The 14,618-nt window shown below is 35.7% G+C and overlaps 1 long non-coding RNA gene across 2 annotated transcripts in view; it reads right to left on the bottom strand.

The window, feature by feature from the left end:
* LOC140599693 (uncharacterized) overlaps positions 1-14,618 on the bottom strand; it is a 279,725-nt gene that overhangs the window by 61,973 nt on the left and 203,134 nt on the right. The window lies entirely within an intron of this gene.

The raw sequence follows: 14,618 nt of genomic DNA, 5'->3' as shown, positions 1-14,618 counted from the left end.
GAAGACTGATGTGGCCACATCCATAGTATTTCCTTAAGAAAATTATGACATTGGCAGTGTCCAGGAGAAAATAAATATGTTTTAATTTCATAAATAAGGAAATACAGGATTTAGTTATGGCAGAATTAATTTAGCTAATTCCCACAAATGTATGATATTTTTTGAAAAATTTGTGAAAGATTCTTACCTTGAGGCCATTTATCACAGAACATTAGAACATTCCAAAAATATACCTAAAATGGACTTTTCAAGATTCAGGAGGCTTAACTGGAATTGATTACTAACGAACAAATAAATGTGTTAAGAACTTCACATGTGTTTTATGCCCTTAGAGGATCAATCTTCACAATTCAACTGTGGTCTTGGAGACATACTCATTTCTGTTTTCTTTTAAATGTATATATATAATATATATATATATATAATATATATATATATAATGCTGCAAACACATGCTTTAATAAGAGCAGCAATATCAAAAATACTCAAAGCAAGAGCTATGTTTGAGGTATAAAAATTCCCTTATGTTTAGCCTAACATTGCTGCTTTTGAGTCTGAAATTTTTTTAAATATGTTATACTGATAATAGGCATTTTATAGTCTATAGGCAAAGTGAATATTCCATTGGCTGGTATGTAATATGTGTCTGATTGATGACACGACTCATCTAGCTAAATAAATAGTCAAATATATGTGTGTCTAAATTTTTGTTTGTTTTCTTAGAAAGTTATAAGATCACCAAAATTGTCTTTAAAATCCAACCCAATGAGCATTTTTCAGTTTTTTCTCCCTTCCACTAACAGATGGACACGAGTGCATATATTGACTCAGCACTATTAATTGCTGTTGTCTGGAGGTTCAACTTCCACAGAACTTCTGGTGATACTCTCATTTCTGTGATTGCATTTCTCTTCTTGCTGGTTTCTTCTCTCTGTAATAAACAGCAAGGGATTTCCTTTCCCCAAGCTTGGATGGCTGCTACATGCCCTCCTTTGGGAATCTCAACTCTTCATGGATTTAGAATATATAGAGAGATATACTGAAATGACTCCTTTATCTAGCTCTGTCACCTGGATGAGTTATACTTCTAAGTGCCATCTATTTTTCTTGCTCTATGACTTTGTGCTTATATTCTCTGCTATAACTGAAAAAGGCACATTGACAATATGTGACAAGATTCCAGTAAATGAAAATCCAAACATAAAATTGATTAGTATTTCTTATATTTCAAAAATTTGCTACAGTATCCTTTAACTACGGAATTTCAATAGCTTTAAGGTTTTATTAGTATCATTTCATCTCTTCATAAATAAATTGCCTCTCACCTTAATTAGTAACTTATTTATCACCAACTCTCTATACAGAATTGTAGATATAAGGTTCTAGGAACTTATAAAAATTAAAGATAAGTAATAAAGATAATTTAGTAATTTGCTAATTAAGATATACCCTTCTATATCACAGTAACAATTTCAATTTTCTCTGTGTAGTGCACAAAGTGAGGATAATAAATAAGGTGAAGTTGGCTTTTTTATGTATAAGAAGACAACTCCCCTTACAGTTATTTTTTTTTAAAGATTTTTTATTTACTTATTCATGAGAGACACACAGAGAGAGGCAGAGACACAGGCAGAAGGAGAAGCAGGCTCCTCGCTGGGAGCCTGATGTGGGACTCGATCCCTGTATGCTGGGATCATAACCTGAGCAAAGATAGCCGCTCGACCACTGAGCCACCCAGGCATCCCTCCTCTTACAGTTATAACAGGTAATTGACAGAAAGGATTTATGATAAAGGCTGTTTCATCATAAAAAACCCAACAAATCATGGGCTGATTCTGAATGTGAATGTAGTTAAAAAGCTTATTTAATGGAAAGAGAAGAGCTGGGTTTTATCTCCCCGTTTCATCTCATGCCACTCTTGTGCTTATTTCCTTTGCTCTTGCAATCCCTTCTAATGGTTTCTCAAAATGGTCCAAATTCTTTTTTGCCCAGGGTGTCTGCTCACTGTATCCCTCTGATTGAAACACCCTTCCTCCCACTCTTCACTTGGATAATGCTCACTCATATTTTGGAAACTCCCTTATTTGCCCTTCCAATCTAAGCGAAGTCCTCCTCATTATTCTTTTTCATTCCTCATTGTTTTTTATTCCACTTCAGCTTTTTTCAAAATTAATCATGTATTTCCTTGTGTGTTTATCTTGCTATAAACTGCAAGTTCCATGAAGCCAGGGAAAATATTTTATTGTTGTAACTGTAGTGTCTAGAACATTGTAAATTGCTCAGTATTTATTGAATGAATGAAATAGTTCTTAATTACAGGAATTTCAACTGTCTAAATAATTCTTGCAAAATGGTTAAAGTGGAGCATAGGATAAAATCTTGACACATTTTTCTGACAAATTCATATTACAAAGAGTAAGTGAAACAACATAAATATCCACTTTTCTTGATTTAGACATGAGTAAATACTTCTTAGTGATAAGAACCTTGGAGGCTATAGCATTGGGAAAGGAAGTGATTACTAAACATTGTTATAACATTATATTTATATACTCATCTGTAGAATGGGAGCAAGATCTGTTCTGCTAATATTCTAGAGTCTCTGTGAAGGCCAAATAAGCAAAGGTATATCAGAAAGCTTGTAAAGCTGTATACAAGTATAAGATGGTAGTTTGAGGACGTGATATTTAAACTTAAATAAATAAATTAGATCTATTCTCAAAAGATATAATTTTTATATAATACATAAATTATATCTGTTATTTAGATAAATAACAAATATAAGCCAAATAAGGTAAAGGACTTCTAAAAATATAAGTGAAGTAGGTCAAGGCACTTTATTTTAGCTCTGATAAAATAAATGTTAATTATAGAAAATGTATACAGTTAAGATCTAAAAAAAAATAAAATTTCCCTCAATTTTCCCTTGGAAATAATACTTTTTAAAGTTTTATAGATATCTTGACATTTAATTTTTGTTTTTATTAATGAAAATGGTGTAATTTTCTAAAACTGCTTTGTAATCTTTTTACTTCATGCTAGAACTATTCATTCATTCTTGCATGTCTTCACTGATCCAGTAATTATCTATCAAGCCCCTACTCTATGTAAAGTATCACATTTGTTACTGGGAAGACAGTGGTGGTCAAGAGAGAAAATAACCAAAAATTACTCCATTAAACATTTAGTTATAGTACTAATAAATGATAGGGGAGAGGTATATACTGCGAGCACACTTAATGGAATGTGTGACCTTGCTGGGAACTAGGAGGTCAGGGGAGGCATATCTTAGCTGGGATTTGAAAGATAGGGAGGAATTAAGCAAATGATCTGAAAGGGCATAATAGGCAAAGAACTTACTGTAGGAAAGTACTTGCAAGTATGATTTTTGGATGGGGACAGATATCAAAGCATCATTAAAAAGTGGAATTCTGAACATAGTCTTGAAATAATTCTAGGTAAGGGGGAAAAAGGGAATAACAGAAAAGATTTGTTAAAGAAATCAAAGAACAGGAAGTTTTTTCATACTCAGATTATAAAAGAATGCCTAAAAATTATGAAAGAAGGAACATAGAATAAAAAATGTTTTATTCAAGGACCATTTAAATATGTCACAGTTTGGGGGACCTTCTCTGATCTCCTTAAATAATTCAATTGGGATATCAAGTTGAGCTTGATATAGTCATTCCCTACCTGTTGGAAATAGATGCTTATGGAGTAAGTTATTGTATAGATGCCATGAGCCCAAAGCATGTACCACATACCATCTTCATAGATGTGTCTCTGAATTATTTTTCACATGTATTTAGATGGGTGCTATGCTTAATAAAATACAAGTACTTTTAAAAGCATTACTTTTCCTTAGTAGCTACACTATCTATTTGTCTGAATTATGTCAATGATCCCTCAGCCACTTCTCTCTTGGATTATTGGCATGCTTTCCAATCTTATCTGCCATTATCCTTAATGAAGTTCAGTGTTGATATAGAGAATCTTTCTAATATCCTGATTTCTTGGCTGCTTTATGTACTTTTCCCAGTGATCCTTCATTCTAAAACTGCTATTTATTCCTTATCTTAATAGTCAAATTCAATAATTTCCAACTCAGATCCTTCCATGTTGGGAAGATTTCCATTGACAGACAACTGTCTTTCAGAATATTCTAAGAATTAATAAATACATATATTTATATTTACATAATGATTTATGACTTATAAAACATCCTCTCCTGCATTATCCCTTAGATCTTTCAGTAGACATCTCTCATGCAGTCCTTTTCTGCAATTCTGACAACTGACAGAGTTGAGGGTTTAGTTCATATCTATTTTGTGCCAGTCTCAGCCTCTTGATTGTAATACTATCAGCTAGAAATGCCTTTGGGCACTCCCCGTGTTGTAGGGTGGGGGGTGGTAAGCTTCTCACAGACAGCTCTCTTTCCAAACCTGTTTTACAACTGAACCAACTCTGCAGTTCTTAAATATGATTGCAAGATGACCTTCAGCAACAACTATGAGAAAACTTTGAAAAAATAGAAGTTTATTACTTACACCACCTAGAAATTACACAGTAGACCTGGGGCCACGTGGTGAGGTGGGGAGTAGGGGTTGTGCAGAGGTCGAGGAAGTTCTGCTTTCATTGGAGTTGAGGACGCAGGTCTAGGGTTTCAAGGGCTCACTCTTTACTGGTGAATTTAAAACATGAGTGGGAATTTGAAGCATGAAAATAAAGATTAAAAAAACAACAACAACAAAACAAACTAGTGGCCAAAATGGCCAATTACTGAAAAAGATCTCAAACAAAGGAGCTTCAGTGTGGGGAGGTGTGCTGGCTCTGTAGCTGGTCATGGGACTGACAATGTGTTTGTAGGAGATAACTGTCTTTAGAGTAGATACCTCACCAATCAAAATGTAAACTGAGCCCTCATATGACAGTAAAAGGGTGAAAAAAACAACTGCCAGCGCTTATACTACAATATCTCTGAATTATAATGGTATTAGAGAGCCTATAAGATCACAAGAACCTTACTCATATGTTAAAATTTAGGAAAATTACTTTGCATATTCTATATGAGCCACAAAGCAAACCAACTTTTTGCAAGCAAATCATGCAAACATTAGACTTTTGCCTATTGAAGCGCTGACTGAGCCAAAGGTAGTATAGAAGGGAAGGGGGTCTTAAAAGGTGAGCAGATTATAACAGGTGACACATACAGTGCTAGAATTGGGGGGAAAATGATTTTGTGATAAGCAGTTAACATTTTACTACTAAACATGTTATGGTGTTTCATAAACCTTAAGACATCACTGGAAGTAATCAACTTCTATTCTGCATCCTCACTGGCTTGGAGCCAAAAAAGTTTTCTAATTCACAGTTAAAGATTTAATAGATTCTCCATAAATGTTGATTAGTTGGCTCATTTTTTTTTTTTAGGATTCTGCTATTTCAATAATAAATGTCAGAATAGAGTACTGCATAAATGAATTGCTACCTAAGGAAGATAGCTACAATTCTAATGGCAGGGAGATATCCTAAAACTTAAGAAAACATTGAGTAAGTGAGTAAGTGAGTGAGTGAGTGAGTGTGTGTGTGTGTGTGTGTGTGTGTGTATGTTCTAAGGCACAGATTGATTTTTTTTTTAGTGCCATTCTTTTAGTAACCCATTCATTCATTCATGGAACACATATTTATTGGAACCCTACTTTTTGCCATGCACTGGGCTAAGATCTTGCCGTATATTAGAAAAGCAGAAACAATGGCTAATCTAGTATAAAGGGATTCAAGGAGAAGTTTCATAGAGAAAAGACCTATAACCTGAAACCTAAGGGATGAGTGTCACATGACAGATCTTAAATAGGCTTGAGGAGTGCAGTGAGGAGATTGAGTAAAGCATTTCTTGAACTGGGGCCAGCAGCGAGAGCAAGGTACATTTGATGGCAAAGCTAATTCGACTGCAACACCATGGCCAGGGAATGGTGAGCCATAATGCAGGAGAGGCCGGAGGGGATTGGAGGGTCTTACAAGCCATATTGAGGGCTCATGGGAAGCAGTTGCTGGGAATTTAAGCAGACATTTGGCAAGATCATTATTGGATGCATTTAAAAAGTTCTCCTGGCTTGTTTTTTGTTTTTTGTTTTGTTTTGTTTTTGTTTTTGTTTTTGTTTTTGCGTTTGTCTGTCACTATATTGATCATCAGGCCTGGTTCTTGATGACTCCAGACACTGCCCTTCTCACTCAGGGCTGTAGAGTGCATTTATCATAGGTTTTTAGAAGTAGTTTGTAGATATTTCTTAATGAATTCTCCTATGACTTTTGTAGTTATTATTTAATTACCAAACACTGGAGCAAGACAATAAACTTCAAAGTAAAATGACTCCAGGGGAGGAGGCCAAGAAATAAAGGTACCAACTAATTTTGCATAATTATATTGGCCCAAAGAGGCTGATTAGTGTAAAATGTGAAACCATCTAGGCAGGAAAACATGATGGTTCTCTAAGGCCTCAGAAACTGCAAACCAAGCACGTTTTAGAATTGAGATAATATAGATTCTGACTAAAAGTTTGTTCACTGATATAAAGAATGCAAGCACAAATTCAGGAGTTCTGCTTTGCTGTTCTTCTGAGGAGCTTGGGGTTCATTGTCCCAAGAGACTGCTGCCTTTGCAATTCCGCCTGAGTCTAGCATCAGAAAGAGGCAGAACACTTGACTGCAGACTTGCAAGAAATAGCGGTTCAGACTTAGTGCCAGGAACATGCAAGTGAGCGAGGCAGCCTGAAGACTCGCTGTTTCCCACTTCAAGTGCTTCTCAGTTCAGTCATGGGAAGAATGAGTTTCATGGGCTCTCTGTCCTGTCTTCTGAGCCATGGAGTTTCTCTTTATGCCCACTTGCTCCTGACTTTCTATCCCTATGAATGGTATATTCAGATGCAATTTTATTGAGACATCATGAAACTAAGTAGAAGCCTTAAGTATCAAGATTGAGAATTCATGCACCATACTGAATTGATACAGAATTCTAAATGTCAGATGTTATGGTCAGGGAAGCCCAAGTTCGTGAATAGGAGGGTCATAGTCAGTAGTTTAATATTCATCTGCTTAGGGGTTGTGTAAAAGGAAAAAAAATAAACAGAAAATACTTAATGACTTTTTTGAAAAGATTTTATTTATTTATTCATGAGAGACACACACACAGAGAGCGAGAGAGAGAGAGAGGCAGAGACACAGGCAGAGGGAGAAGCAGGCTCCATGCAAAGAGCCCAACGCAGGACTCGATCCTGGATCTCCAGGATCATGCCCTGGGCTGAAGGCAACCACTGAGCCACCCAGGCTGCCCTTAATGACTTCTTTATCAAAGAATAACCCTTCTCAACTTTTAGGATTTTAAATTGGTTAAATAATGTAGATGTACCACACAGATCCTTGTTGTGAGGGAGCTTCACGTTCTAGTTTATTTATTTCATTAGAGAATATTGATTGAGTGCTTATCAGATACCAGAGTATACAAAATAGATAGGGATTTCATTATCTTTTATGTGAATTCCCACAAATACCTTCTGGACTTTCCCTGCCTCCAGCAAATGTTCCTTGTAGTCCAACCTCCTGACGACCAACTGCCAGAATTATTCCTTCAAAACACAAGTCAGATTGCATCACTGCCCTAGTGAAACATTTTAACAGCTCCCATTGGCAATTGAATGAAACCCAAATGCTCTTTCTATTATCTGCTTGCATTTCTAGGTTTGTGTCCTAATACTCTCTTTTGTGCTCTGTTCCAGCAAGACTAGAGATTTAGGCATAATTATCCTTCCATGCTACTTCCTTGATCTTGATTGAATGCACTTTCTTCCCTTTTTCTGCTTTTGCTCTAGGCAGTGGAATATATACTAAAGACACTTCCCGTTGCCTTAACTTTCATTTCTCCTGAAAGTATCACCTTTAAGAACAATAAGCTGTTCTGTAGTATCCTGGTTTTAATAACCCAGTTTGTGTTCATTCTCCTAATACTGTTTATCATTATGGATACTCTGGTGAGGACGATGGGGTCAGAAGAGATGATCTATGGGTATGAGAAGAAGAACGATGTAGAAGGAGGTCTTTGTGAAGAGGATTCAATTGAGGAAGCAGACAGAACATTGGAGAAGCCCTTAAAGAAGCTTCCAATGCACTGCCAATACTGACTAACTCTATCCACTCAAAAGGCTCGACAGATCACGTCTCTTTTGGCTGAGATCTTATACATATTTCTACCTCTTTAAGTCATCATCATCCCTCTACCATATGTAGTCATTAATAATTGTCATCGAGGATTACAAATAATATACACATACTATGTATACAACCAACTGTGCCTGAAGGAATAAGTAGGTGGATAAAAGAGATAAAGGCAATATAATCTATGGGAAAACACATATAAAGTCATGGAGATGTAAATGTATGTGTGTCTTCAGACCATGATACAAATTCACTGTGACTACAGTGAGATAAGCACAGAGGACATAATATTTATTTAATGATGTTTCTGATCAAGCATCATGGTGTTAGGTACAAATATCCTTAAATACAGTAGACTCTGCAACTTAATGAAGCAATGCAAGACTGTAAACTCCACAAGAACAGAGACTGTGTCCTTGACTTTGGTAGTCTGGTACTAGTGTTTCATTTCTGGTTCTCTTACCTTCTGTGATAAGCAAGGACACTCCACTGTTTGTAATCAGCTGTGTCCTGTATATCTGAGAACATTCTTAATGTGTATTCACAATCTGGGGATTTGTTTTTTTTATAATAAATTTATTTTTTATTGGTGTTCAATTTGTCAACATACAGAATAACACCCAGTGCTCATCCCGTCAAGTGCCCCCCTCAGTGCCCGTCACCCATTCACCCCCACCCCCCGCCCTCCTCCCCTTCCACCACACCTAGTTCGTTTCCCAGAGTTAGGAGTCTTTATGTTCTGTTTCCCTTTCTGACAATCTGGGGATTTGGAGGGAGGATGGGAGTTTTGCCTTTTTCCTTCACCTGGCATTGATTATTCCAGATTTTCTGAATAAGTCAAGGGTCTGTTCCTAAATATTAAAAATTCTTATTTTCCAGGAAGTTGGATGGTTGGTATGAAGAGTTCAAAACTAGGGAGATCCTCTTTCCTAAAAATTAAATAAATTTTAAGTAACGGGCTTTTTTCTGTGACAATAAAAACTGCTTTGTTTAACTAAAGCAAGGTGATCTGTTCAAGAAATTGAAAAATGTTTCCTTTTATTATCTTTGGTTTAGCAACATAATAGTTGAAAAGTACTTCTCAATATAAATATAGATTATGCTCAAGTCAACTTGAGTACCTATTTTTTTTTAAAGATTTTATTTATTTATTTATTTGAGAGAGGGAGAGAGAGAGAGAGAGAGAGAGAGACAGAGCATGAGCAGAGAGGAGAGGGAGAAGCAGGTTCCCTGCTGAGGGGTATGGGGCTTGATCTCAGGACTCTGGGATCATGACCTAAGCTGACAGCAGACGCTTAACCTACTGAGCCACCCAGGTACCCCTAAAGTTTTAATACTGGTATAAATATAGAGTCAACATGTGGTTTTTAGATTTCTGCCTTTTTACACAGTAGGATTATCATTTTCTTCTCTCAGATAATCACACTAAAATATTTTTTAAAGTATTATAGTGCATCAAGAGATCATATAAATAAGTTATATGAAAACCAACGAAAAATTAACCATAAAACTTAAAATCCTCAGGGGATACTATTATAGTTGTGGGAGCAAACATCCTGTTCTCATTTACCCTTTAATCAGCTCTGTTACCAGCATGTACAAGACCTAAGTAAGCTTTGTTTTACTCATAAAATATGACACAAGTAATCTATATTTCAAGTTGACATTATTTTCCTATAGAAAAACATTTTTCCATTCCATCCATATGTTTTGAGTCTGGATTGCTATATTCACCATATTTAGAACCAAGATAAATGCAGAATATCCCTAGGCAAGCTTTACAAAGGCTCTTAGACATTAAGGCAAATAGCATTCCAAAGACAAGGCTATCTTCATGAGATTAAAACAACTTTCAATGTCAATGGGCATGATGAGACAAAATGAACAATGTGTTAACACTAAAAGGACATGGCATTTGTCCTTCCATTAAAGTCATTTTTTAAAAAGCATGGCCCAGTTACAATGAAATGAAGGAAGTTAGCAAGTTGTTATGCGGGTGTTGCTGCACATATGATTTGCACATAATCAGAAATTCTAATCATAAGAGGCTGCGGGAGCATTGTAATTGCAGAAGAGGGAGGGCCACTGGGTGTCAAACTCTCAGGAGGGAAATGGAGATTTATCACCTTAGCGGTGAGGCAGGTGAATGATGGATGGGGTAGCTTACTGTCACTCCAGTGAATTTAGTGAGGAAGTGAAAGGCAGCCTTGGGGGGTGTATGGAGAAAGAGCTGGGATTTATGAACTGAAATATGTATTATAATGGAGTGGATTTCAGGAATCCCAGTCTCACTTCAGCCACAGTTACAGCATTATGGATGAGCTAAGCTCGGACAGGGTTGTAATGAGATATTTCAGGCCAACTGAATGTGTGTTATCATCGTAAACCACACAGAACATATCTGCGGGCATTACAAATCCATGAAGGTGAAGACATAATTAAACATTAAGTCTTTCTTTCTGTCATAGAGATATTTGCTAAAGAACATGTTAACAAAATTACATTTGTTGTCTTCTGCTTCCTGAGCCTGTGTACCATTACACTTAGTTATACATGATGATTGATGTTTAGAGACAGTCACAGGGAAGAGCAAAAAGCTCCCAAGGGGAAAACTAAGAATAAGGAGCCTCCTGGCTTTGCTGCTCCCTTTCCTTGTCCTAAGTATTTCATAAGGTGAGCAAGGTCGATTAGCAACAGGTGAACTTCAAGGTCCTTCTTGTTCTAGGATTCCATGAAATGAAAAAAGGACTATGACTATTTCATGCCAAAACTACAAACTGACTCCAGACTTTTCATTGAAGAACAAAACAAAAAATATAAAATAATAACAGCAACTTAATACCAAATCCTGAAACTATGAAAACATTGGCATGCAACTTAAACAAAATACCAAGTAGATTTATTGATTTTTGTTAAATTTGTTTATGTGTTTTTATGCAAGTATATCCTATATCTACATGTCTGAGATAAAAATCACACTGTGTCTCTGTTTATGTTAAAAATATTTTATTGGGGCACCTGGGTGGCTCAGTCAGTTACGGGTCTGCCTTCAGCTCAGGTCATGATCTCAGTGTCTTGGGATCAGGCCCCATTTGGGGGTTCCTGCACAGTGGGAAGTCTGCTTCTCCCCCTCCCATTGCCTCTCCCTCTCTTGTGCTCTCTCTCTCTCTCTCTCTGTCAAATAAATAAATAAAATCTTTAAGAAAAGTTAAAAATAAAAATGTTTTATTACTCACCAAATAGGATGCCTATTATCAAAAAAACCCCAGAAAATAAGAAATGTTGGTGGGGAGAGAAATTGGAACCCTTGGGCACTGTAAATGATGAAGCTGCTGTGGACAATGGTATGACTATTCCTTAAAAAATTAAATATAGAATGACCACATGATCTAGCAATTCCTCTCCTGGGTATACACCCAAAAGAAATGCAAGCAGGGACTTAAATCAATATTCGTACATCCATGTTCATAGTAGCATTATTCATAATAGCCAAAAGGTAGACAAAACCCAAGTGTCCATTGATGGATGAACAGATAAACAAAATGTGGTGTATGCATGTGATGGGATATTACTCAATCTTAAAACGGAAGGAAATTTAACACATACTACAACAGGGATGAACCTTGAAGACATTATATAAGTGAAATAAGTCATTCACAAAGGGACAAATATTGTATGATTCTACTTACATGAGGTACCTGGAGTAATCAAATTTTTAGAGACAGAAAAGAGAATGGGTGTTGTTGGAAGGAGGGAGAATGGGAAGTCAGTGTTTAATGAGGACAGAATTTCAGTTTGGGAAGATGAGAAATTTCTGGAGATGAGTGGTGCTGATGGATACACAGCAATGTGAATGTACTTATTGCTACTGTACACATAAAAATAGTTAAAACAGTACATCTTAAGTTACATATATTTTACCACAATAAGAAATATTCTTTTTTTAATAAGAAATATTCTAATGACAAAAAAGTAATTTGTATAGAAGTCCCAATTATTCTTTAGAAACTGAATCATTTTAGTTAGCTTTCTGTTCTGACCAGATTTGGGGGCAATTTCTGTTTCAATGCTTTTATTATAAGGGAAGCTGTTATCAGAAAGTGGGGGAAATAGATGGTTGGTAAGCAACAGCAGCAAATACTCTCCATGCCATGACTCCAAAGCAGCATGCAGGGCTGAAGTAGGTGGAAAAGCTACAAAGACAGGTCAAGGAGTAAGGATTGTCAGTCAACACAGGCAGAGAGGCTATGGAATTTAGAGGAAGATCAGGAGGGCTTTTGTAAATAACAAGTTTTAGTTTCCAAATCTCCTTCTCCAACCATAAGAGGTGGATTCATCAGATATTATTATTTTTGAATTGACTTCTGTCATCACATATCTATTTTCTTTCTGTTTATTAGTTTACATATTTTTGTTTCTCCCTCCGGATTATAAGATCTTTTAGAATACAATTGATGCTATTTTTATTCCCAACTTCCTTTTAATTCACGATAAATATATTCTTGTTAATGAATGAATGAAGGAAGGGAAATGAAGCAATTAACTTTGTCAATCAAGCAATTAGAACATATCTAAATGAATTATTTGAGCCACCTACTCAATTCAGGAAAAGACATTCAAAATATTTTTTTAATCTACAAGTACAGAATAAAATATAAACTCTGGTGAGTTGGAGCTGCCACAAAATAACAGGATGTACTGAGAACAACACAGTAAGATAATAAAAATAATAATAGTTAACATTCATTTAGCATTACTAAATGCCAGACTCTATATTAAGCACTTTAATGGATTCTATCTTTTTTTCTAAGATTTATTTATTTATTTGAGGGGGGCAGAAGGAGAGGATCTCAAATAGACTTCTCACTGAGCACAAAGTCTAACACAGGGCTCCATCTCATGACCCTGAGATTATGACCTGAGCTGAAACCAAGAATCGGACTCTCAATCAACGAGCCACCCACGCACCCCATGGATTCTCTTTTTAATCTTCACAGCAAATTTGGAAGTATATATTCTTATTTTATAGGCAGAAGAATCCAAAGAGATATGGTTAAGTAATTTTTCCAAAGCCACGTTCAAAATTATTAAGTTGATTATTTAAACCCAGAGAATTGAATCCAGATACTATAGAATTTTAAGATGAGTACGTGTTTCTTAACTGGTGATGTCATGAAAAGCAGACCAGGAGCACTTTGCACACTGTCAGGCTACCTAGCACATGTGACTACTTAATTCAAAATATGTGCTAACAATACAGTGATTGTTGGTGAGATCATGAATTTCACATCAATGGTCACAGATGATTGTGGAGGTTTTTTTTTTAAATTTTTAAAGGAGTGAACGTTTTAGTTGTTTTCAGTAGTGAAATAGTTATTTATTTATTTATTTATTTATTTAGAAATAGTCATTTAATCTTTGTCAGGGAACATCTGCAAGCTTTTTGCAGATTGCAATGTGAACAGATACATATTTAAAATAAAAGTGACAGGCCTATTTTTGCAAAAAAGGAGCTAAAATATTTCCTTAAGGAAAAGATCAGTTAAAAGTAACTATTTTTAATAAAATACAAGTGATTTAACCATTTGAAATGTGTTACTTAGCTATTAATGCCAAGGAATTAAGTATACACTAGTTCCCAGTATAAGTGCTCATTTGAACATATCTCTTACAAAGCATGGCTCTATGAGGTGTTTGTATAATGTAAATTCAGCTTTCCATTTGGCTTTTCAATATGCTAGATATACATGGTGTATAATAATGCCAACTGAATGTACATTCATTGGTAATTAGTATCTAGCCCATTTTATTCCTTTGCTTTAGTGCAAGACCACAAAGACCTAGCTTATAGCTTCATTCCTCCAAAGGTCACTTTGTTCCACATGAAGAAAATATTGTTGCAAAAAGTCATTCTATGCACCTCTTTCTTTCTTTCAAAGATTTTATTTATTTGACAGGGAGAGAGAGAGAGAGAGAGAGAATGAGAGAGCATGACCAGAGGTAGGGGCAGAGGGAGAAGTAGACTCCCTACTGAATGGGGAGCCTGAGGTGGGGCTCGATCCTGGGACCCTGGGATCATGACCTGAACCGAAGGCAAATGTTCAACTGACCGAGCTGCCCAGGTACCCCCATTGTTTGTACCTTTAATCTTTTTAACTCTTATCTACATGTGTCATATTGTGTTGGACAAGACATTTTCTATTGTGGAAATACAGCACAACTAAATAGAGCAAACAAAGACTACCACTCCATTCTCACCAGGTTACTCAAAATGCATGCCTTGATTTATTGGTAATATTTTTACTTAATTTTCATATTTTTTAATAAAGTCAATTTAATCTATATATATACATATGTATATATATATGTATATATATATAAGATTTTATTTATTTATTCATAAGAGACAC

The sequence above is a fragment of the Vulpes vulpes genome, chromosome 7 (genome assembly GCF_048418805.1).
Source record: "Vulpes vulpes isolate BD-2025 chromosome 7, VulVul3, whole genome shotgun sequence".
Classification (NCBI taxonomy): Eukaryota; Metazoa; Chordata; class Mammalia; order Carnivora; family Canidae; genus Vulpes; species Vulpes vulpes.
This window is presented reverse-complemented; position numbering and strand designations above follow the sequence as displayed.